Source organism: Chiloscyllium punctatum, chromosome 7 (assembly GCF_047496795.1).
Source record: "Chiloscyllium punctatum isolate Juve2018m chromosome 7, sChiPun1.3, whole genome shotgun sequence".
NCBI classification, from domain to species: Eukaryota; Metazoa; Chordata; class Chondrichthyes; order Orectolobiformes; family Hemiscylliidae; genus Chiloscyllium; species Chiloscyllium punctatum.
In genome coordinates this window covers 12323090-12350074 of record NC_092745.1, presented here as the reverse complement: position 1 = coordinate 12350074, position 26985 = coordinate 12323090, and positions in this window count along the sequence as shown.

Genomic DNA, 26985 nt, shown 5'->3' with positions numbered 1-26985 from the left:
TGTAATTTTAAAAATCCAATGGTTAATATCTGTGTCCTTGGAGCCGGCCATTATTCATGCATTAGATGTTTTTTAAAACTAGAATAGACAAATCCTTTTAAGACACCTCCCATTATTTCACGACCTATGGTATTGTAATTGAGCAATGACTGGTTAAGACTACTTAAGAAAACAAATTTTAGAATTAAATTAATGGAATAAAACCGGGTAATTTTAGTGGTTTTCAAAGTTGGGAACTGTTTGCATTTTACATTTAAAGTATTAAATACTGAATAAATGAATTTATAATATATAAATATATATTATGAGTAAGGTTCCAAAATGTATAGTTTGGAACAGGCTTTAAAGTTAGACAAGCATAAATTGATGAATTGGTATTTGAAGTTATAGGGAGCAAACAAACATCTGGCAACGTAACATGAGAAGCAGAAACAAAAGGCAAAAACAATGGAAGCCCACGGTTGATGAGTTTATTTTAAAAAGTCAAAACTAAAAGGAGAAAGAAACCGGAATGGTGGTGGGCAGCATGTTGAAACTAAAGGGAGGAGATGTTAAGGTGTTTGGTGGACAGGGACGGGGATCGAGGTGGAAATCCCGACAGGCGGGATGTTTTTACTGTGGAAAAGCAGCTCACTTTAAGCAGGAGTGTCCGGATCTGAAAAGGGAAGAGAGGGCGATATTGCTTATGAATTTCGATGAAGAATAGGGGCGTCAGGGGTTCCTGCCCCCTGCGGCCCACCAGGAACACTTGATAAATTTAAAGGTGCGACTTTATACAAAGGACGTCGTTTTCCCAGTCGATACGGGGGCAGCAAGGTCATTCTTAAATTTTAAGCCCAAGGGAGAAGGAACGAAAGAGTTAATTGGAATTGGCGACAGTTTTGTGATGAGAGGCACAAAGAATCAGTTTTGCGTTCATGACAAAATACTGCCACAAAATTGGGGATTGAATTAACTGCAAATGGTGCTATGAAATCTGTCGAGGTTCTTAAAAATGAATGTGCTCGAGCAAAAAAAAACAGAAACAGAATGAGAAGTCACAAGTGACTGGTAAACAAACAGAACTGCGCAATTGCAGTTTTTAAAAAAAAATGTTTTGGTCACTTGTTGCGTTTCCAACTTGAATTACAGATAATGATTATTTTATTTATATAATATACATAATTATTAAGTAATATTTACAATAAATCGATTGTGCTAGTCTGAATCAATATTAATTGGCAGGATCCCTTCACACATTCTCAGTGACCTGTCATATTGATTCACGGTTAATTTGAAAATGACTGCATTAATTGATTGTTAATTAAAGAATGGAAAGCTACATTACTGGCCGATGAGGTAACTGACGAAGCTGCCCTGAACCCACGAGAAGCAATGATCTATTCCCTAATACCTACTGTCCCAGGTCCTTGAAAAGTACTAATATTCACTGAAAGAGAGGAAAAAGAATTGAAAGATTTAAGGGGTGTAAAAACAGCAGAGGGACATTGGATTTTACCTGATGGAAGGGAAATGTCAAACAAAATGATGATGCGAGAAATGATGGCTGTCTGTCATCAGGGGAGCCTCTGGGGAGTGCAAGCAATGTGTGATTTATTCTGAAGGAAATATGGATGCAACGGGATACATACGATAGCAAAACAGATACGTGAAGAATGCATAACACGTAAAAAAGTAAACAAGAAAGTGTGAAGGAGACAAGTCCCAGGAGGGAGAGAACCTGGGCTAAGACCATTCCAGAGCATCCAGGTAGATTATACCGATTTCCCCCGAGTGGGAAGACTGAGATATATGTTGGTAATAGTCGATCATTTATCCAGGTGGGTGGAGGCATATCCTCTGGCCACTGCCAAACCAAGAAACTAAAGATTTGTTCTTAAATACGTACACAGACTCCGCCCCTTATATTCGCTGTTCATCTAATTCGATCGGGAGATACGGTCTTAGTAAATTCATGGACAGAGACTAGATTGCAACCAGACTGGAAAGGGCCGTACCAGGCTCTTTTGACTACCGAAATGGCGATAAGGACGGGAGAGAAAGTCTGGACTCAATACACTCGGATCAAAGGGCCAGTGGAATCTCCAATTGAGGGAGACATCTGGACAGCCGAATCAACGCAAGAACCGCTAAACCCAAGCTAAAGAGACTTTGAGTAATTGATTATACAGTGGCGACGCGAGCGCAGGATTGTATATTAAGTCTTTTGGTGCTTCAGCATGATTTTTGAGAATGCTGGGGAAGCTTCGAGTTATGATACTTGCTCTCTCAGTATTGGAATTTTGTCAAACATCATTTTCTTATGTGTTATTAATGGTTCCTGAGTCTGATAATCCAGAAGTAATAGACGCCGATGCATGTAACTTAGTAAATTGTGGGGATATAGATAATCAAAGACAGTACCACAACTCAGAGGGACATCATAAGTCCTATGGGGATGGCCTTGGGGATGATACATGGTATAATGGTCTTGTCACAGTACACCGGACCCCCTTCCGACCAGCTTTCTATTTTCCCGATAAAGACTGTATCTCAATATATATCTAACAATAAAGAAAACCACATGGTACAGAGGAAATAACGGGAGGGCGGGTGGTGGCACCTATCAGATACAATTAAATGAATCAATTGGGGTAGAAATGACATCAACCAGAAATGACTTTTTCGGCTGTTGTTTTTGAATTAGTGTAGGAAAGGGAAAAAGGGTAGAACTACTGGATAATAAGATACAACCTTACACCCCTTCTGATGACCATAAAGTAGTTAAAATTATAGAGGTAAAGGACTTGAAACAGACCATCGAAATAGAAACTGGGGTTACAGGAATGCAAATGCCTGGGTTGAATGGGTAAAGTATACTTAAAAAGTCTGAATAAGTGCAATTGCTATGTATGTGCCTCCCTTTCCGCTTGAGTGGAAGCGAGAGAGGAAGGGCATGAAATGTATGATAGCCCTGTATCAGGGTAAGACTGCTTGGAATGATCGGAACTGCACCTCCCTATCTCTGATGGTTCCTCCACTGGAGATGAAAGACTTAAAAGCCTACCCCCGCCCCCCGCCAATTCTCCAGCCGCAGTCGGAAATCACACATCGTATGTGCATAGACGAGGTACAAATTGGTCTTGAGATTTGGGGAAGCTGAAATTATGTACAGAGATTAATAATTTCACCGATACAGACAAGGGAGGCAACTAGTCAGCACTAAAGGTTCCCCGAGCGGATCTGTGGTGTTCTTGTGGAGACCCACCCGACCTCCGGATTGGAGAGGGATATGTGCAATTGTACAATTGGCAATTCCATTTAGCCTGGCATTTGAGAAGGAAAAGATACTAGGGTAAAAGAGAAGGAGGAAGTGAGGACTGCAGATGCTGGAGATCAGAGCTGAAAATGTGTTGCTGGAAAAGCGCAGCAGGTCAGGCAGCAACCAAGGAACAGGAGAATCGACGTTTCGGGCATAAGCCCTTCTTCAAGAATGAGGGCTTATGCCCGAAACGTCGATTCTCCTGTTCATTGGATGATGCCTGACCTGCTGCACTTTTCCAGCAACACATTTTCAGCTAAAACAGGAGTAAGAGATCACTGTTAGATTCTTCTTTCGATGACAGGATCTATCTCAATTCTATAGGAGTCCCAGGGGGGAGGGGGGTACCTGATTTTCAAGGCTCGCAACCAGATTGCAGCTGGCTTCGAGTCAACTCTCTTTTGGTGGGTAACAGTTAACAAAAATGTAGATTGTATAATTTACATTTTCTATTTTCAACAGCGATTTATAAATTATACAAGAGATGTTGTTAATGGAATATCAGAACAGCTTGATGCGACAAGTAGGATGGCATGGGGAAACAGAATGGCCCTTGATATGATTCTAGTTGAAAAGGTGTGTGTGTGTGTCTGCGTGTGTGTGTGTGTGTGTGTGAGTGATGTTAGGAGGAAGCTGTTGTACCTTCATTGCTAATAACACTGCACCTGATGGTTCAATTAACCGGGCCTTAAGGGGATTGACGACCTTAGCAGAGGAACTGGCTGATAATTCAGGAGCAGACACATCTCTCACGGGATGGCTTGAATCATGGTTTGGAAAACGGAAGGGGGTGGTGGTTTCCATACTTACGTCCCTGATAGTCGTAGCCAGGGTATTCGTAGCCATTGGCTGTTGCGCTGTATACAAGGACTCGCCTAAGATGCCCCTAAAAGTGAATCAGGCAGAAGGTCCTTTTTCTATTAAATAATGAGGGGATGAGTGAGACCAAGATGCATGAAGTCTCATGAATGATTCTTCTGATTTTGGGGGGCGATGCTTAAAGGAAAAATTATAGAAATAACAATTGCATGTAAAAACAAAAAGGGGGAATTGTGAGGAGTAATTATAAATGTTGTTATCTGCAACGATCACAAGGCTGAATCATGAAAGTGGAAGAGGGGTGCAGATTAAGCGAGATATGCTTGTATAAACAGTTATAAGCATCTGGTTCCAGCTTCTGCAAAAACAAAAAAAAGACACAATTAAGAGGTCATAAGGCTCAGTATGGGCAAAGAATGGAAGGAAATGTTGCTTTATCGAGCAAGGAAGCAGATGGCAGTCAAGGAGGATATATAACAATAGACCACAGAGGGATGTGGTGAAACAGCCAAGCAGGACATGCATTTTTGTCACGAACAAGGCCAGATGAAGCAAGAGATAAACAGCCATGTTTAGAGAAGTGGGAGATGTAATCAGGGGAGAAGGAATGGAATAAGCGGGGGAGGAGTAAAAGAAGAATGAATTGTATAAAAAGTTGCGAACTTGTGAAACTCGGTGTGCCTACTTATAGGCACCACTCTTGCAAGAGTATAATGAACGATACTGTTGCTTCAGATCTTGAATCGGACTGAAATTATTGAAGTCAGTGGGTTCTATTTCCCACACAACCATGGAGATCATGCTTTTAAACTCAGGCCTCACTTCCTAAACATTCTTTGCTGGACATTTCATTACTCTTACGGATGTCATTCGTATCAATGTGATGATTCTCACATTTGCCGAGGGCGATTAGAAGGAATAATAAAGGCCAAACGTTTAGAATTAGCAAAGAATTTAGATTTGGGTTTAACCAAGAACAAGAGTAAAGCTGAAATTGTTAGGAAGTAGTCAAACACTAAAGTGTGTCAGAGAAACAAACAAGTGCCGGAGATTTAGAAAAAAAAAACTTAAATTACAATTGAAGAAAATGCAGTTTAAAGATAAACATAGGGAGAGAGAAAGAGAGAGAAGAAAGAGAAGGCAAGAGGGAAAAGAGGGAGAGTAATAAAAAGAGAGGAGAAAGTTCTGAGCTGAGCAAGGAGAGAGGGAATTTGAACTTGAGAAGTTGCAATTTAGTCAGCAAAGTCAAGTGAACAGGATGGAGAGTAAAAGGGACATGAGTGAAATATACAACTATCACAAACCTCTGCCACATTTTGATGAGAAAGATGTTGAAACCTTCTTTTTTCCATTTAAAAAATTGGCTAGGCAGGTAGAGTGGTGCAAGGATTTATTGACAATGCTAGTTCAGACTAAGTTGGTCGGCAGGGTTCGTGAGGTATTTGCTACTCTGTTAGATGAGGGGTTAAGAGATTATGACGGCGTGAAACAACGCATTTTATGTGCTTACGAATTGGTACTGGAAGTATATAGATAGCAGTTCGGAAACATAAAGAAGGAACCAGGTCAGCCAAATGTTGAGTTCGAAAGAATTAAACATAGGCATTTTGATAGATGGGTGCAGGTTTTAAGGATGGATAAGACCTATGAGGCTCTATGGGTGATTATTCTGCTGGAGGAGTTTAAAACCTCACTTGCAGAGATGATAATAATTCACGCGGAGGAAAAGAAATTTCAGATATTGAGAAGGGCAGGAGAGTTAGCAGATGAATACATTTCGCTGCATAAGTGAACTTCCAGCCATAATTTCGTCCTGTGAGGGGTAGAATTTGGGAGAAGGGGCGATGTTACACTATAAAAGAAAGAGTAAAACATATGAGTTTACCACAGGTTAAAGAAGCTGCCCAAGAGGGTGGAAAGGAGGTGAAAAGGCCTCAGGTGTTTTCACTGTAATGGAGTGGGACACAGAAAATTACAGTGCCAGTGGTTTCAGAAGGGCATTGGGAAAAGGTGTTTTCACTGACATACGGAGGGATATGTATGGTCACAGTGCTGATCGTTAAGAAAGGCACTGTGGGAAAAGATGTGGTAAAAGAAGCTAAGCCAGTGGCAGTAGTGAAAGTTTTAAAGGAAACCCCAACAAGAACCGAAGAGCTGCAGGAAAGTGCACAGCCAAGGCAGGGGCTGGGTATGGAGTTAGTACCTGATCTCTATAAAGAATTCGCCTCTCTGAGTAAAGTTTACTCAGAAATAACAGGGGGAGAAAGGCAAGAAGTTATAATTTTGAGAGGTACGTGAACTAACCAGTCGCTAATAATAAGAGATGAATGAATTTGTAGTTTTTCTGATCAGTTACCCCAGAATGTATTAATTTATGGGAAAGATGTACAGAAATGTAACATTTCCCTATGTAAGATCAGGTTGGAGTGCCTACTGAAGACTGGGGAGGTTATAGTGGGAATCATTGACAGACTGTCAGATCCAGGAATCTAGTTTGTTCTTGGGAAGGATTTAGCAGGGTCCAAGTTGGGAGTGACATTGCTTGTTGTGGAGAAGCCCAAGGAAGACAAAGAGACTGAAATGTTAAATCGGAAATATCCTGGTATTTTCCCAGGCTGTGCAGTAACCATATCCCACTATTATAAGTCACAGCACGAAGGACAAACCATAGACAAAGATGAAGGAGTTGAGGTTCAGTTAATGGACACCCTGTTTGCCATAATGGTGTAGGGAAAACCTGAACAGGCAGTGGGTCAGACAGCGATGTTTTGGCCTGAAAGGCTAAGGGACTTGCAACAGACAGACAAGACGATAAAAAATGTATATGTGGATGTGTACTCTGAAAAGGAGACAGAGGAAATTCTTAAGACAAAAATGGACACCACATCAGGTTAGTGCAGAGGAGAAATGTGCTGAGGTGCACCAGTTTGTGTTGCTGGTAGCATAGAGACAGGAGGTTTTACAAGTACCATATGAACTACCTGCAGGTGGTCAACTAGGGGTACGAAAGACTCGGGCTAAGGGACAAAAACATTCTTATTCACCTGGAATGCACAAAGATATGGTTAACGTTTGGCATACATGTCATTCATGCCAAATGGTAGGTAGGCCACGGACAGTAATGAAACTAGCCCGTCTGCTGCCAATTCCCACATTCAAAGACCCCTTTATGTGGGTTATAAATGAGTGTTTAGGTACCCTCCTGAAAAGTAGAGGAGAGAAAGAATTGGAGAAACAGGTGTTAGTTACTACCCTACAGAGTAAACAATGAAATCCAAATGTTGTGGATTTTGATGTGCCTCGTAAACATGTCAAAAAAGTAGAAGTCGTTGAGCAGTGGGATAGATTAGTAAACTATCTGTCTCAGGAGCATAGAACACAGGTGAAAGGTTCGTTATTGCAATATGAGGACATATATTAGAATCATATGTGTGGGGGGAGAACTAATGCTATTGTACATGAAGTAGATGTAGGGAATACTGTTCCGATAAGACAATCCATATTGGCTTTATCCCTCAAAGCCAGACAAGTCCAGAAGGAGGTGGAGGTTATGCTCAATGAGGACATCATCGAACCAAGCCCGAGCGAGTGGAGCTCGCTGATCATCTTAGTTCCCAAACCGGATGGGACTCAATGATTTTTCTTGGATTATTGTAAGATCGACACTGTTACAAAATCAGACTTATATCCAATACCAACATTGGAGGACTGTATCGAGAAAGTTAGACAAGTCCGTTACATCACGAAGTTGGAGTTAATGCGTGGATTCTGGCAGGTACCTTTATCAGAGACAGTGAAATAAATTTCTGAATTGTAATACCAAATGGTCTGTATCAATTCAGAGTGATACCCTTTGGAATGACGAACACACCCAAAACGTTCCAAAGACCCATGAACAGAGCTGTGACCCGGTTAGTAAACTGTGTAGTTCGTTTAGACGATGTAGTGATGTTTGCTAATTCCTGGAAAGATTACTTGGTACAGTTGGCAGACCTTTTTGAACGAATACGAGAAACAAAACTGGTGATAAAATTAAACAAAACACAATTTGTGAAAGCAGACATGATGTTCTAGGGACAAAATATCGGTCATGGAAGATTGATCCCATGGAACACAAAGGCAAAAGCAACTGAGGAATTTCCACGGCCAATCTCGAAGAGAAAGGTGCTTCGCTCCTTCGGAGTCAGCGGATTCTATCAGACAGCTGTTCCAAACTCCAGCAGTGTAGTGAAACCATTATCGGAGTTGCTGAAGAAGAGCACAAAATTTTGGTTGAAAGAACAATGCCAGGAGGCATTCGACATTAAAAAGAAATATTCAGCACCAAACCATTTTCAGCTACACCAAATGCTTGAAAATCTTTCAAAGTTGCCATCGACATGAGTGACATAGGAGTTGGAGCTATACTGCTACAGGACAATGAGATGGGATCGTACTTTTCAAAGAAACTCAACATCCACCAGAGAAAATATTCCACGGTTGAGAGAGAACTATTGAGTTGGGTACCTGCCTTATAACATTTTAATGTGTATTCACAAACAGCGTGTTGGAGATGGTTGTGTACATGGAGCCCAATCTGCTTACATTCTTCAACGCTTTAAAGACTATTTCATTGGAGTATTATGTTACAGACTTTTAATTTAAAAATCGTACATGTAGTGTGTAGTAGGATGTAATCGTAGATGCGTTCTCACCAATTTAACTGATAAAGTTTAGACGAGATTTGTATTTATCCAATGTTAAATATAGGTAAATCGGAAGATGTTAAGATGAACTTAGATTTCAGTTTTCTGTATGTTATGGTAATGTTTGAAGAATAGAAAAATAAATGAGACTGTGTTTTCATTATGATGTTTTTTTTAGAGAGAAGGTGCTATGAACGTGTGAAGGGTACTGCACCTTTAAGAGAGTTGAAGGATTTACAAGCACAGTGAGTTCAGGAAAATTTACAATGTAACATTTGGTTCAGCAGCTGGCAGTACCTGGGTGGCTATGAGACGAAAAATAAAATCAAATTTGATCAATCCGTTTAAATTATGTCCAAGAAGCTAAACTACAATCAAGTTTAAATTTGACATTTGGCACTATTTTAAAAAAAACAAAATTGCCCTATTCTTTGGGGTAGAAAGCTGAAAAAACATTTGACCAGTTAGAAGAGAACTGCCATGCCACCAACACCTGCAGACTGCCCGGAGAATAGCTCTCCGAAATGTACATTTATTTATCAATGACCTGTGACACAGAAATTCTAAGGAGAAGAAGCGAAGACAGAGGAAGATACAAAGAAAAGAATCGACAGCTGGCTGGTTCTGAAATTTGAATGTTTTGGTATATCTTAATTGGGGGTGGGGGGCGGGGCAGGTTATCGGACCAGTATTGAAGAAGGGAAAGTAAAAGATAGGTCAGAGAAAGGAGTTGCAAATAGTTGTTAGGTAATTATTCTCTGTTAGACTTTTTTAAAAAGTTGTCAATTTTTACTTTAGGATGGTTATTGGCCTTCCGAATTTTTACAGATTACAAAACGGTTTAAATCTTTTCTGTGTTGCAAGTTTCAGTTAGCGTGGGGTGGTGGTGGTGGTGGGGGTTGGGGGGGCGGGGGGCGTGTGTCCCCCGTGTTGTAACACATTAACTTGGATTTCTCTGCACAAATGCTGCCAGACCTGCAGAGATTTTCCAGCATATTTCTGTCTTAGTTTCTGGTTTACGAAATCTGCAGTTCTCTTTACTTTCTTCTGTGTATCATTGACAGCCACGGTTGAGGTCCTGGAGGACAGGAAGACAGCTAATGTTGTTACATTATTAGTAATTTGGCTGCAAAGAAAACCCAGGGAACTACAGACCAGTGAGTTTGATGTCAAGGGTGGAGAAGTGTTTGAACGAGATTCTGAGATGCAGGAATTACATGCATTTGGAAAGGCAAGGACTGATGACGGATATTCAGCACGGCTTTATATCTAGGAATCCATATCTCACAAACTAGATTGCAGTTTTTGAAGAGGTGATCGGGAAGATAGATGAAGGTAAAGCAGCATACGTTGTCTACGTGGACCTTAGTGAGGCCCAACAAGGTTCCACATGGTAGCCTGGTTAATAAGGTTAGATCACATGAGATCAGGGAGAGCTATCCAATTAGATGCAAAACTGGCTTGACCGTGGGAGACAAAGGGTTTTGGGAGAGATTTGCTGTTCCAATTGGAGGCCTGAGTCCAGCGTTGTGCCGCAATGACCAGGCTGTTGCTCATTGTTTTTGTAAATGATTTGGATGAGAATATTGGAACCAGGGATATTAATTTGGAGAAGAAATCCCCAAAATTGGAGTTATGGTGGACAGTGAAGAAGGCTGTCTTAGAGAATAAAGATATCTTGATGTACTTGGAAAGTGGGTTGAGGATTGGCTGATGGAGCTTAATGCAGATAAATGTGAGATATTGCACTTTGTTAGGCAAACGAGTGTATGATTTATTTTAGTAAGTGGTAGCATGCTAGGGAGTGTTGCCAAATAGAAATCCAGGGACCAGGTATATAGTTCCGTGAAAGTGGAGTCACAGGTTGACAGGGCAGTGAATAAGGCATAAGGCAAGCTGACTTCCATCGGTCAGAGCATTGATTACAGGAATTGGAGCCTCATGTCGTGGTTCTACAAGAGAATAGTAAGGCCACATTTGGTGTACTGAGTACAATTCCTGTCGCCCTGCTAGAGGAAGGATGTTAGAAAACTGGGATGGGGGCAAAAGTATTTAAAATGAAATGACGGAGACCGGAGGTTTTGAGATATAAGGCTGGGATTTTGTTCCTTTTGCGTTGGAGGCTGAGAGTAGAACTTTATTACATCATGCGAAGCATGGATAGGATGAATAGACAAGATCTTTTCCCACTGGTGGGTATGTCCAGAACCATAGAGGATAGTTTTAAGGTGAGAGGGAAGAAATTGAAATGATATCAAAAGGACAGTTGTTTCGCACAGAGGGTGGTGTGTATAGGTAGAGAGCTGTCAGAGGAAGTCGCATTGGGAAGTACAAATGCAACATTTGAAAGACAATTAGATGTGTATATGAATAGGAAATGTTTGGAGGGGGCCTGTGCTAAAAGAAGAAAAAGAGTAATAATTCAATTTAGGAAACCAGGTGAGCATGGCCGAGTTAAGCCGAAAGGTCTGTTTGCATATTGTATGATTCTAAGAGTCTACGACGCTTTCACTCCTCCTTCATCACTAGTCCTTCATTGCACTCAATTCATTTCCAAGTCAAAACTCATCTGTAAATACTTTAAATGATCTAACTCTCCAAACTTTCTTAAATAGAGATTTGCTGGCATAGATGTGGTTCTGTAGACCACAGCAGCAGCAGAAGCAGAATTATATTCAAGTACAATCTGTAACTTTTTCCTGGGATGATCCCTCCGTCTACCATTCCAACCATGTTGATCTATTGTTCAGTGATATATTGGTGAACGTGCCAGTGTCCGAATCATGTTAACCTAAACCTGATGACAACTCGTTAAAGCTACGAAAATTGACTGCTTGCATTCCAAACAGCAGAACTAACATCTGATAGAGAGGGTGCAATGATCCCAACACCAACAAAGCAACAGTCTGTCACATCCAGCCATAAATGGTGATGGATGGTTAAAGAACTTCATGGAGGAGAGGGCTCCACTATTATCCCCATCCCAAATAATGGAACAGACCTATATATCAGTGTAATAGTTAAGAATGTAGTTTTTGTACGATACTATATCAGAAGTGTTCAGTGGATGATTAACCTCACCCTCGCCATGATGTCCACAGAATCACAGATGCCCATCTTCAATCAATTTGATTTGCTGCACGTGACTTGAAGACACAGGTGAACAAAGTAGATAGGATAAAGGCAATGGGCCCTGACCCCATTCCTGCAAGAGGACTGAAGACTTGTGCTGCACAACAAGCTGTGTCCTTGAGGAAGCTGTTTCATTCCAGCTCCAACTCTGACATCTCCATAGCAATGCGGAAAATTAATCAGCTATGTCCAGTTCGCTAAAAGGGTAATAGTTAAATTCTGACCCATTACCACCCCCTCAGTCCCGTCACGATTGTTAAACTAGTAGAAGTTCTTTTCGACAGATCTGTCAAACAGCACCGAAATATCCTGCTCAGTGTCGTTCCAGATAGCTACCCATGTGGAGATGGTACTGTGTTGTGGAAATGTCACTGGATTACCAGTCCAGACCAGGATAATGCTCTGGCAGCTGATGGAAGTTAATAACAATTAATAAAATATCGAGATCTACAATCTGGTGTCAGTAACGGTGACACTGAAATCAATGTCAATTGCAAACTCCAATTTGCTTCACCAATGTACTTTTAGGAAGTGAATTCTGGTCTGGTGAATTCCATGCATTCCTGCTCTGGCCTAAATGTGACTCTGGACACACACGCATGTGAAACTTTTTAATAGTCTCTAAAACGGTAAAGCAAGACACTAAATTGCATCAAACTGCTCCGAGGTTTGGAAGGATAAAACTGACAGAACACCCAGCACCAGCCTCGGTATCAGAAAGGGGAACGGGAAACACAGTCTTGTTGACCCTGCAGAGGCCTCCTCCCTAACATCTGAGAACTTGTGACAGCTGTACTCCAGATGCCTCCCGATCGGTTTATTGATGAGAAATCCTTATTTATATTCAGTGCCTTGTGTTCCACAGCTTATGGGGGAGAGAAATCCCCAGTCACTGAGTGCAGACATTTATTCTCATCTCAGTGCTGAGTGGCCTGCCTAACCTAATACTGTGCGCCTTGTTTTAGATGTCCAAGCCAGGGGAATTATCAACCCTGCTTCCAATCAATTTCACCCTGTCAGAGTTTTATATGTTTCACTGAGATCTCCATTCATTTTCCTAAATCCCATGGAATACAGTCCCAGTCGCCCCAAACGCTGCTCTAACAACAAGCCTGTCATCCCAGAGATCAGTCTGGGATGCTCTCCCTCAATGTCAGATTTGTCCTTTATTAGGTTAGGAGAGTAAAACTACACACAATAGTGCACAATGTTCAAGATGGGCTTTCACCAAGGCCCTGTACAGCTGCAGTAAGACACCCTTACTCCTGTAAGTCAAGCCCCGAAAAATGAAGGTCAAAACACTATTTATCTTCCTGCCTGCTTTCTGCTCCTGCAATATTGCTTTCAGTGACTGGTGTGCAATGAGATCCAGATCCTTTCCAATGTTACAGTTCCCCACTTGGGTCCGTGTACACTGGTCAGCATGCCAATGCCATTCCCAGTATTGACTTCTGCCTTCAGAACTCACTGACCTGCACTGACCTCGGAGGTCACAGCAGGAAAATAAAAAGAACATAACTCCCTTTAAAGACCAACATGTTTCATCCAATCCCATTTCAAATGATAGGTTGCTGTTCTATTGTTCCCAATCAAAGTACACACCGTCACATCTTCATCTGCCACGTATTTGCCCATTCACTCCACTTGTCTCAGTCACCTTGGAGCTTTTTTTATATCCTCCTCACCCACTAACAATCCAACATCGTTTAATGCTGTCATCAGACTGAGAAATATTACATGTGATTCCCTCAACTAAATGCTTGGCATGATCCTTCAACTTCAAAACTGTTCAGTGCTTCCTGTCAATTCTCCTCATCTAAAACCATGTTCATATTTTAGTCCCAATCCTGTAACATTTAAGTTTGCCCACTAGGCCATAGGTTTTTTATCAACATATTTCGGGAAATCTAAATGCATTGCATCCATTTTTTCTCTGTATGTATCGACCAGTCAATTTCTCAAAAATGATTCCCATTTCATGTTGACCCATTACATAAGAAAGTACAAACTAGGAGCAGGAGTAGGCCATCGGGCCCTTCAAGTCTCCGCCACCATTCAATAAGATAATGGCTGAGCATTCCTCGGTCTCAACCCCACTTACCCGCCCAATCATAATCCTTAATTCCTTTACTGTTCAAAAATTATCTGAGTTCAAACATATTCATTGACAAATCCTCAACTATTTCACTGGGCGAAGAATTCCACAGATTCACAATCTTCTTGGTCAAGAAGTTCCTTCTCAATTCAGTCCTAAATCTGCTCCATCTAATTTTGCAGCTTTGCCCTGTTGTCCTAGTTTCACGTGCTTCTGGAAACATCCTTTATATTTCTATCTTATCTACTCCCTTCGCAAATATATATGTTTCTAATCTTTCCTCCCTCATTCTTTCAAATTCCAATCAACGTATAATTCCAATCTATTCAATGTCTCCTCATAACCACCCCCCTCACCTCTGGAACCGATCGAGCGACCCTCCTCTGCATCCATTGTCGTGCCAGTTTTTCCTTTCTCAAGTAGGGAGACCAAAACTACACGTACTACAGGTGTGGTCTCGCACCACCCTGTACAGCTGCAACATAATTAGATTAGATTAGATTAGATTACTTACAGTGTGGAAACAGGCCCTTCGGCCCAACAAGTCCACACCGCGCCGCCGAAGCGCAACCCACCCACACCCCTACATTTACCCCTTACCTAACACTACGGGCGATTTAGCATGACCAATTCACCTGACCTGCACATCTTTGGACTGTGGGAGGAAACCGGCGCACCCGGAGGAAACCCACGCAGACATCTCCTTGCTTTTGCACTCAATCCCTTTTGCAATGAAGGACAAAATTAAATTTGCCTTGGTAACGTCCTGTTGCCCCAGCAGACCAACTTCTGTGATTCATGCACAACGACACCCAGGTCCCTCTGCACAAGAGCATGCTGCTTTTTTAAAAAAAACAATTCCAGTAAGAGTCCCCTTTACTATTTTTCCTACCAACATGGACGATTTCACATTTATTATAATTGAACTCCATCTGCCAGACCTTGGCCCACTAACTTCAACTATTTATGCCCCTTTGTAAAGTTTAACAGTCCTCTGCACACTTTACTCTGCCACTCATTTTAGTATCATGTGTAATCTTTGAGACACTACACGTGGCCCCCTATTCCAAATCATTAATGCAAGCTGTGAATAATTGCGGTCCCAGCACCGATCCCTGAGGCACTCCACTAGTCACTGATCAGCAACCAGAAAAACAATCATGTATTCCCACTTGTTGCTTCATGTTAGTTAACCAATCCTCTATCCATGCTAATACATTGCCCGTAATGCCATACCTTACGCAGCAGCATTTTTGGCGTCACTGTATCGAATGGCTTTTGGAAATCTCAGTACACCACACCTACTGGGTCCCTGCAGTTGTAATGTCTTCATCGAATTCCAGTAGGTTAGTTACACGTGTCCTGCCTTTCATGAACCAACACTGTGTCTGCCCAACGGGACAATTTCTATCAAGATGCATTGCCATTTAATTCTTGATTATAGATTGAAATATTTTCCGCTACAGCTGTTATGCTAACTGGTCTATAATTCCCCACTTTTTGTCGACCACCTTTTTTAAACAGTTGTGTGTGAACGCCTGTTTTCCAATTTGCTAGAATTGCATCGGAGTCCAGTGAATTCAGAAAAATGTCCACAAGTGCAGTTGCTATTTCTCTCATCACCTCTGTTAGTACCTTGGGATGCATTCCATCAAGGCCAGGAGACCTTTGGCTCCATTAGCTTGCCCAACATTATCTCTGTCTTGGGAAAGGTTGTTTCCAGGTACTCACTTACTTTCCCCTCTTTGACAATTGCTGGTATGTTATTACTCTCCTTCATTGTGTAGACGGACTAAATAACTCTTCAACTCCTCATCCATTTCCTCATATCCCTTTACTGGATACCCCTTCTCTGAAGGACCATTGCTTACCTTAGCCATTCATTTCGTTTTGTATATTTAGAGAATATTTTGCCATCTGTCTTTATATTCTGAGGTAGTTTACTTTCATAACCTATCTGATGTGTCTTGATACCTTTCTTTGTTGCTTTATTTTGACATTTAAAGTTTTCCCAATCTTCTACTTTCCCACTCGTCTTTGCCATTATTTATACCATTTATTTTACTTTGATAGTCTCCCTTATTTCCTGAGACATTCCCGGCAGATTACCGTTTTCCTACAGTCCTTCCATTTCACGGTTATATGCTGTTGCTGAGAACGTTGGAAAATTGCTTTGAAAGCCTTCCACTGTTCATTAACGGTTCCACCATAAAGTCTTCACTTCCAGCCATATTTACCCAACTCCTCTCTCATCCTATTGCCATCTGCTTTGGTTAAACACAGGACCTTGATATAGGATTTTACCTTCTCACCTTCTATCTGTATTATAAATTCAACCATACGTTCAATCCAATAATTTCTCACAAAACATTTTATTTTACTAATTTCATTCTTTTTTTCTGACGGCAGTTAGAGTTTCCAGTCTTGCTGGGAAGATTTAATTTGTTTCGTTTGTTTCCTTCTGTGAAGACAGAACTGAAGTAACTGCTGAATAGTTCTGCCATTTCCCTGCTCTCATTTTCTATTCTCTGGATTCAGAGTGTAACGAAGCTGCACTTGTTTTTCTCTTATCTTTTCCACTGACAGTTCACCTTATAACTCTTATTAATGTTGTCTTCAGAAACCCAGCAATTCATGTGCACACCATATAATCACAGGAGCATAGACTCTGCACCGTCAGAAATACAGCACAATCTACATTAGTCCCACTCTCCTACACCAGGCCAATAGCCGGGAATGTTATGGCACTTTAAGAGCTCTCCTAAGTAGGTTATTAGCAGTTATGAAGTTACCACGAAAACTCCCCTCTCAGGAAGTACATTCCAGACCCCAACACGTTCTGGGTGAAAAGCAATCAGCAAATCCTCTCTACATTTAAAAGTGTGCTCCCTTGCTTTTGGCCCACTGACGAAAAGGAACAGCTGCTGTCTATCCCCCCGGTCCATGCTCCTCATAATCTTATCCTTCTGAATCACATTCCTCTCAGAATTCTCTGCTCTAATATAAATAACCCAAGCTTACCCAGTCTCTCTCCATAGCTGATATGCTCCATCCCAGAGAACATCCTAGTGAATCTCCTCTGCACCCCCTCCAGTACAATCACATCATTCCTGTAATTTGGCTTCCAGAACATTACACAGTATTACATCTTGGCCTAACCAAAGTCCTGTATTAGTATTGTAAGCTATGTCTCGATGTGTAAAGGTTATATTTAATATTCCAAACGCCTTGTTAACTCCACTATTACCCTGTCCAGCCCCAATCAGGGATGTGTGGAGAAGCACGCTCTGAGCTTCCTGGTGTGCTGCCATTCATTGAGTACCCCCCTGTCTGGTTCATTCTTCCAAATTGCACCACCTCATATTTATCTGGGTTACATCCATCTGCCATTGATCTGCTTATCTGGCCATTCCATCTGTATATTTCTATAACATAAGACCTACCCCCTCACTGCCAACCACCCGTGCAATCTTTGCGATACATGTCAACTCACGTACCACACTTACCCACGTCCTCTACTTTTATATCTACATTATTTATGAGTATCACAAATAATAAATGTCACACCATTGACCCGTATACTATACCACTGGATACTGATGTTGATTCACACAGTTTCCAGAATCTCCCTCTTTGTCCTGCCACAAAGACATTGTGAATGTCACTTACCAACTTACCCTTGATACCATGAGATTTTACTCTCTTTATCAGTCTCCCATGTGGGGCTTTGTCAAAGGCCTTGCTGAAAAAAAAACATATGATCAACCTTCTTGAAAAAAGATCAATAAAATTCATTCATTATGACTCCCCTCTGATGGCTATCCCTCTCTAAATGAAGATCCATTTTCTCCCACCCTGTTTTCCCCAATAGGTTCACTGACACTGATCTGATACTCACTGATCTATAGTTCCCTTATCTACCTGCACCAACCGTTCCTGTGAAAGGTGTTCTGCGTTCCTCTGGCCCCTGCCCTGTGACCAGAATTTACTTAAACATTTGGCTTTCTCCGACAGCAGTTTGTGATACAACACAGCCAGACCTGTGGACTTGTCTAATTTTATACCAGCCAAAACTATCAATCCTTGCTTGTATTTCATATCAATCTGCCCACGAGTTTCCCAGTCCATCTTCTTGAACTATGCCTCCTCCTTCTCCTGCATAAAACAGATGTGAATCTCTCATGTCACAATCTATAAATATTCTCCAGCTTCACACACTGATTATCCTCTTGGTTTCTAATAGTCTCTAATTATTCCCTGGTTATTCTGTCCTACTTGAGGTCCTTGTGGAATACCTTAAGATGCTCACTAATCCTGCTCGCACTTTTCAATACCCCTATGTTCTTCATTCCCCTCTGTGTAAAGTTTTTGAAAGCTACATTTCGATCACGTCTCAGTCTCTGAAAATCTACAGAATACAGGCGGAGTTCCCTCATCGGACAATCTTGCCATCCGAGGGGTTAATCTAGAGAATGTACATTCAGTATATGTGATCAGTATCGTTTACTTAGATCAGAAAATCAAATCTGTACACCATACTCCAGGTACAGTCTCACCAACACAATGTGTCACTGGTGCAGAACTTCACTTCTACTCAAAGCGAATTACTACAGAAGCTGGGATCTGTACTGCACCAATGCTAGACATCACAGCGAGTAAGACATCATCCGTGTGGAGAGAGAGCATGGAACACTTCATTGCCTATAATCTGATTCCCTTCAAACAAAGGGAAACTTAACTTTACCTTCCTCCATTTGCATATGTTCTTACCGATACAATTTGCTTTATTGTTTTAGGTCTAACCTTCCGTATGAACTTTTAAAAAGTCCTCCTGATATCCAACTATACCATATCCACTGGTTCTCCATTGTTTATATCGACAAGAGACATCTTCAAGCAAAATTTTGGTAAATGTTGCCTTCCCTTTCAGAAATCTAGCATCATTCTCTAGACGTTTGCTATAACTTTCCAAGTGTCCAATATCACATTCTTTACAATAAATTCAAACAGATTCCCCACTGTGAACAATTCATTAACTGGCCAGTAGTTCACCATTCTCCCTATTCTTCCCTTTGTAAAAGCTTGGAATGCATTTATAACCTTCCACCTGAATTCAGAAAAATACAGTGATTCCCAATGCAATTATTTTGTCCATTTCAGCTATCTCTGAAACTCTGATATGAAGTACCTTTGGTCTGTCAGACTTATCAATACAGTTATGCTTTCAAATGCTACCTGGTCACTGGTATGAATGATTTTAGTCTTCAGTTACACAAGTCCCATTGTCACTTGGTATTTCTGGGAGATTTTCAGGCCCTTCCTCGGTGAAGACAGACATAAAGTAACTGGTTAGTTTCCCCCTGTCATCGGTTCTGTTCTCCACAATAAATTATCCTGTCCACACATTCACTCTTCCACATTTGACCTTGCTTTTATTTTCCTTTCAAATATTCATGGCAGTTTTTCATCAGTCTTTTTGTTTCTGGTTAATTTGTGTTCCTGTTCTCTTTATACTTTACTTATCAGTTTATCAGTCCTGTTTTGTTGCATCCAAAATTTCAATGAATCCACAATATATGACCCTTTTCTTCGATCTAATGTAATTTTTGACTTCTTTTGTTCACCATCGTTGAGTCACCTTTGACTTTTGCGATTTATGCCTTGGAGGGATATATGTATATTACAGACCTTACAGTAAATAACATATATTGCCTGTCTTTCATTAAGTCAGTTTAATGTATTTTCCAAATTCTCCAAAGCCAACTTTATTCTCGTAACTTAATGTCTTGCACAACTCAGGTATAGACCCGTAATATAAAAAAAAACTGCTTGTATTCAGACGCATGTAAAATTCAATATATTAAAATTACTATTCCCCAAAGATCCTCAAGAGCAAAGTATTCGATTTGCTCTTCTGATCACACAACACCAATTCCAAAATTTCCTGATCAACAGCTCGGTGCTCAACATACTACTAAAGCAACCCGGCTCATACACACTCAACATTAACATTCACTTGGGTAAACACTGGTTAGATGGAACTTGAAACTTTCCATTATTACTGCAGTACCCCAAACCCTGTATGTCTTATGTCCTGTTTTATAACATACCCAACAATTGTATTGCAGCTTTCACTTTGATACATATCTCTCATGAATGTTTGCTTCTCCTTGCTGTTTCTAAGATCCACCTCAACAGATTCTGCAGAATCTGAGTGACGTGGGCTCTGGCGAGGTTAATGGCAGATTCAGGCGAGATGTTTGGCGAGGCATATCTCAACATGGATATTATCTCACCACCTCTTACCCGTTCTTCTCAAGCGGCATTGTGAGATTTTCTCCAGATCTCCCGTTATGCTGGTGTAGTAGAGAAGAACAATGATCTTCCAGCAATGCTGTGTATTCCCCCAGAGAGCGGAGACTGCTCTAACCTGGGTGAGAAACTTACAACAGGCTGGTAAAGTGCTGCTGCTGCTGTACAGGATCTTCGTGAGATCACATCTGAAGTAGTGCACATAGATTTAATCTCCTCACTGTGGAAAGGATGTTGTAATGAACTCAAAGATTGTTCCCTCAACGGACTTCTGCAACAAAGGTGTTAATCTTTGAATCTCTCCAGTGTGGAAGCAGGACGTTTGACCAATCGACAACGTACTGACTCTCCGAAGACCATCTCATCCAATCCCCACCACCTACCTCACCCAGTCTTTAGAACCTGGCGTTTTCCTCGACTGATGCGCCTAGCCTCCACATCCCGAACATTATGGGTAATTTAGCTTGTCCAATTCACCTAACCTGCATATCTTGGGACTGTGGGAGGAAACTGGAGACTGAAATTGTACTAGGATCGCTGGTGCAGTGAGGCAACAGTGCTAACCATTGAGCTACCCAGTGTGGGCAGCAAAACTTGCCTCCATAGTTCAGCCCTTGAAAAGTGACATTTGAGAATGGAGATTCCATAGGTTCCCAAAACTCTCATTCAGCGACAGAAGGAGGACATTGAGATATTGAATGGCTTGGTCAGGAACAGGAGCAGGACATGCAAGTCCATTGATACTATAATGTATGAACACCAGGAGTACATTCAGCCCAGCGAGTGTGTAAAGCAGGAATAGAGTTAGTCCAATCAGCCACTCATGCCTCTGACACAGCAATTGGAGCCGATCTTTTACAGCCTTGTGCCTGTTACACAGGCAATATGGAAGGGAACATAATCCTTATACAAAGGGAAGGACTTCAAATAACCAGCTTCACTCGGAAATGAAAAGTGGTGAGAAAATTATTGGGATTGAAGACAAATTGTTAGGATGCGTTAAGAAGGAATTAATAACAGGAGATTTCCAAAGTCAAGCCACAATCCAACATAGCTTTATGAAGGATAAATCATATTTTAATAATTTGACGAACTTTTTTTTAAAAAAGCGTAACAAGCAAGGTGGATAATGGGGGTCCTTTAGATATCCCATTATAGGATATCCAGACATCAGTGCGTAACGTGTCTTGAAAAAGGTTAATATGTAAGACAAGAACACATGGGATTAAGAACAATTTACTTGCTAGGGGAGAGGATTAGCTAACCAGTAAAAGCCATGATATGGAGCCACTGATTTTGGACTGGATTGAACAAGGTCAAAAATCAAACGACACCAGGTTAGAGTCCAATGGGTTCATGTGTAAACACAAATTTTCCTTGCGCTGCTCCTTCTTCAGTTGTAAGAGGGAGGGGAAGACTTTAAACACAGAAGTTATAAGGAAAAGACCAAAGGGCTGTACGACTCATGAATTGTACACACCTCAGATGGCTCTTAAATACTTAATCAGTTAGAATGGAGGTGCAAGTTTGATTGATTAATATGCAAATTGCAGAATTTATTTCAAGTCACTGCCTGGAGATACCTTCAGGTATTATCGATGTAAATGAAGTACTACTTGCGGTCAGACAATGTATTCTAAGCGTGACGCCTTGTTTGGACTCTGTCTGTGTCTTGACCTGGAGTTAGACTGGTTTTATTTAAAAAGTACGATTTATAAAATAACACATTGACTGAATGTCTACAAATTGTATGTTTTGGAACAAAATAAAATGCATCTGCAAATACAAATGGGAAGATGCAAATTCAACCCACAGATTTATATGTGCATTCGTGTGTGTGGGTGTGCATATGTGTGAGGGGCGTGTCTGCGTGAAGAGGAGAGAGAGACAATGTGTGTATGTGAGAGAGAGTGAGGTGGCGTGTGGGTGTGAGTGTGGGAGGGAGAGAGAGTGGCTGTGTGTGCATGTGTGTGTGATAGAGTGGAGTGCGAGTGTGAAATGTGAGAGGGGATAGTGCGAGTGTGTGTGAGGGGCAGAGAGGGAGAATCTGCATCAGTGTATGTAACGGAGAGAGTGAGAGGGTGTGCTTATCCAGCCTAAGACACAAACAGATATGGCAACCCTCTGTCTCTGACCTTTGAGCTAAATTTGTATCCAAATGACTTTCATAAGAACCATCCTTGTTAAACAGATGTTCGTGCACAATGTTATTCAACGTCTTACTGATGTCCAGATTGACAATGTACACCACTCAATCTCAATTAGTCTTTTTATTCGCTTCTTCAAAGAAATCTCCGTCAAGTCAGTGAGACACAATATTGCTTGCACAAAGCCATGTTTACTATCCTTAATCAATCGTTACCTTTCAAAATGCGTGAAAATCCGATGACTCATAATCCTCTTCAACAATTTACCCACCACTGAAGTCAGGCTCACTACCTTTTCCTTATTACCCTTCTTAAATCCTTTAAGTAATGGCACCACGTTAACCAACCCTCAGTCTTCCGGCACTTTACCTGTGGCTATTAATAATAGCAAGGGTCCCAGCAATCACTTCCCTAGCTTCTCACAGAGTTCTAGCGTACATCAATAAAAGCCAGGACATTTTCCTTCTTTTGCATGTTTTAAGACCTCCAGCAGCTCCTCTGTAATACAGACACTTGCCAAGATGTCACTACTATTTTCACAAGTTGTCTAACTTCCATATCCTCCTGCACAGTAAATACTGATACAAAATATTCGTTCAGTACCTCCTCCGTTTCCTGTGGCTCTGCACATGGGCAGTCTTGCTGATCTTTAAGGATGTCCTATTCTCCCCACAGTTACTCTTTTGTCGTTGACGTACTTGTAGAATTCCTTTGAATTCTCCTGAACTCTGTTTCCCAAAGCTATCACATGTCCCCTTTTTATGCTCCAAAATTCCCTATTAACTATACTCTTGTTGCCTTCAGACTCTTCTAGTGATTCACTTTAAATCAGGAATTAAGAGGCTAATAATGACTATTCCGATTGTCAGAAAAGTCCATCTGGTTCACTGACACCCTTTAAGGAAACAAGCTGCCATTCTTACCTGGTCTGGCCAACAAGTGACTCCAGACTCACAGCAATGTGGTTGACTGCTAACTGCCCTCTGGGTAATGAGGGATGTGTAATAGATGATTGTCTAGCCAGGGACACCTTTATCCTGTGAATGAATTTTTTAAAAAACCTTCAATTCCTGCTGTCTATACCTGACATATGCTTCCCGTTTATTCGTGACCAGAGCCTCAATTTCTACAACGCTCCAGCATTCCTTCCACACACCAGCGTTACCCTTCATCCTAATAGTGCCATAATGGCTCTGTATTTCTGACATCTCATTTCTGAAGCCTTCCCCCTTCCCAACTGACCCCCTTTTCTTAGAATATCTGTCCCAATCGAATTTGGAAAATTATCGGTTAAATTGTCAAAATTGGTTTTCAACAATTTAGAACTTCAAGTTTTAGATGTGGTTCATCCTTTTCCATCTCTATTTTGAAACTAATAGAATTATGATGACTTGCCATAAAGTGCTCCGCCACTGATACCTCAACCACCCCCTCCCCACTGCCTTATATCCAAAGTGTAAGGTGACGTTTAGCTCCTTTTCTGTGATGGAGAGCATTGGTCAAGCTGCTGCAGCTTTGTAACTGGGATTGGGGTCAGCAGAATCTTCAACTGATTGGGTTGATTCGAACAATAATTTGTCTCAGTGACATTTTCACTGAGTGTGACAGAGGAATGTTCTGCACGAGGCTGACCTAGCTTCCTGGTGTTATCTTATCTAACTCAACTAATTATCTACCCACCTCACCCCATGGCATCCCTCTCAGTCAATGCCAGCCCGATTCTCCTACCTATCATGGCTGTAGGTACTCAGCATCGCCCGTATATTCCTGGATATTCTGTGATTCCTGACACTGGTGCCATTTTTAAAAGACCAATGGGCACACGATTGAGCATTCTCAGTTTGGAGCTGCCCTGCAGATTACCCCGAGCCTGGCAGATAAGTGGCAATTACACAGCGGTTTATCGACAGGGGCACGGAGGTCCTGGTGGATGGACTAGAACAGACAAGGACCATTCTCTTCCCAGAGGGGGCCACACCACCAGACCCACCGAGCAAGGTCTGAGCTTAGTGCAGTATCTATGGTCTGAAGGAATGTCCAGTAATACAGGACAAGCATCAATGACCTTCCCCTCTCTGTCAGGATAAAGCTCACCTTATACTGCCTGATCCCTCACACTCATTGTATATCTGCTATAGCATCAAACCCCGATCAAGGCTCATACTCCACACTCGCACTGCTGCATATATTGGTGTTCTTCTGGTTCAGGTGCAATCCGTCCTGATTGGACAGGTCCCACATACCCACTCAAATAACAATACCTTCCTAACCAGCTCTGCGCTCCGACTTCACTTACGCCCAGCTCCCGCCACTCTCTGCTGCAAAAAGATACCCCTTCAGGTGTCTTTTTAATCTTACCCCTCTCACCTTAAATCTATGCCCTCTGGTTTGGAGTCCTCCGACCTTGGAAAATAATCATATCCATTCCCCTCATGGCCCCTACAATGTCAGGGCACTTCAGGCCTGAGAATAAGAGGTGTTCACATTGAATCATAAAGGACCCTGAGGAGAGTGTACTGGGCGGAGCTGAGGAATGAGAAAATAAAACCAAGGGTTTAATTTAATGAAACAATATATTCATTTTAACACAGTACTTTGAAGACATGAATTTATTGTACAATAATTATGTAGCCACATATAAAAATATTTTCAAATGATAAATTACAAATCACTCCTAAATGGAGCAGACAACAGGGATGGAGTATGCATTCAGGGGAATGTTTAATCAGACCTTACATGGTTCACTTTGGTGTTCAGATAACATTATTATATGTTTCAGCTCCAAGAGGAAGAAAATGTAACTTGTCTGAACAGCCACAGCCATTGATCCATCAATTTACTTGTTCATCTCGAAAATAACATATAGAACATAGAACATGGAACAATACAGCGCATAACAGGCCCTTCGGCCCTCAATGTTTTTCCGATCTGTGAACTATTCTCAGCTCGTCCCCCTACACTATCCCAAAATCATCCATGTGCTTATCTAAGGATTTAAATTTCCCTAATGTGGCTGAGTTGACTACATTAGCAGGTCGGGAATTCCATGCCCTTACCACTCTCTGCGTAAAGAACCTGCCTCTGACATCTGTCTTAAATCTATCACCCCTAAAATTGTTATTATGCCCCTTCGTACAAGCTGACGTCATCATTCTAGGAAAAAGACTTCCACTGTCTACCCTATCTAATCCTCTGTTCATATTGTATGCCTCTATCAACCCCCCCCCCCCCCCCCCAGCCTATCCACATAAGACCTTCCCTTCAGACCAGGCAACATCCTGATAAATCTCCTCTGCACCTTTTTCAATGAATCCACATCCTTCCTGTAATATGGGGACCAGAACTGTACACAGTATTCCAAGTGTGGTTGCACCAGCGTTTTGTATATTTGCAACATGACATTGCGACTCCCGAACTCAATCGCTCGACAAATGAAACCTAACACACCGTATGCCTTTTTAACAGAGAGCAGAAAATCTATCAGGTATCTTTCCCACTGATTGGGGGTTCCTTTTAAGGATTCATCGGAATCACTCCACTGCCAGCAGAGAAGGGAATTCAGCCAACTCCAAGTATTCTAGGAAGAAACCCCATTGCAATCAGCATAACAATAAGAACATTTCCATTTTCATTTTGTCATGAAATTATCTATAATCTGGACAAAACTCTTCCAAACTAATATTCTGCAGAGTTTTTTTTTTCTGTTTACTTTCTGAAGTATGTGTATATGTCTCAGATTTATAGGAAAATAAAGAATGATACACGTATCGGCAATGTCCAAACTATATGTAATTTATCTTTCCATCGTTTTTTGAGTAACTTTGCTTTTGTTTTAGATGAATTATTTTTACAAATTTAAGAAACATGTCTGACATGTCCCTAACACTGTACCTAACACAGTCTGAGACTGTATCATTTGCGATATCACACACTTAGTTACACTGATAATTTGTCGTGACAGATGGAGGAGTGGGACGAGAAAAGGATACAACGACTCTCCAACTCGGTAGGAACAGGGATGAGGAGAAATTCTCGAAGGACCGTTTGAGTTGGAATTCTCTTCCCCAAACGTTTGTGGTACCTGTGTGTTTGCATTTGTTCAAAATTGTGTTCGATGCACAATTTAGCATGGTCAATCCACTGGAAGTCTTTAGACTGTGGGAGGAATCTGGCGCATCTGGAGGAAACACTTGCAGACAAGGGGAAAACGTGAAAACTCAATACAAATATTCTTGGGTGTGGAAGCAAACCGGGCCACTGGTACTATGAGACAGTCGTGCGAACCACTGAGACACCATGCCACTCCCACTCGCTCCACACAATGAATCACTGTGCTAGGGAATACTGGGGAAAATGTAAATCTGTAGTATAAACAGAAAACAGTGGCAAAACACTTCAGGTGAGCTAATATCTGGAAAGAGAAACAGAGTTAGAATATTAAAGCCTGATATTACCCTATTGGGAAAAACTCATATTCGACTCAATATGTTAAAT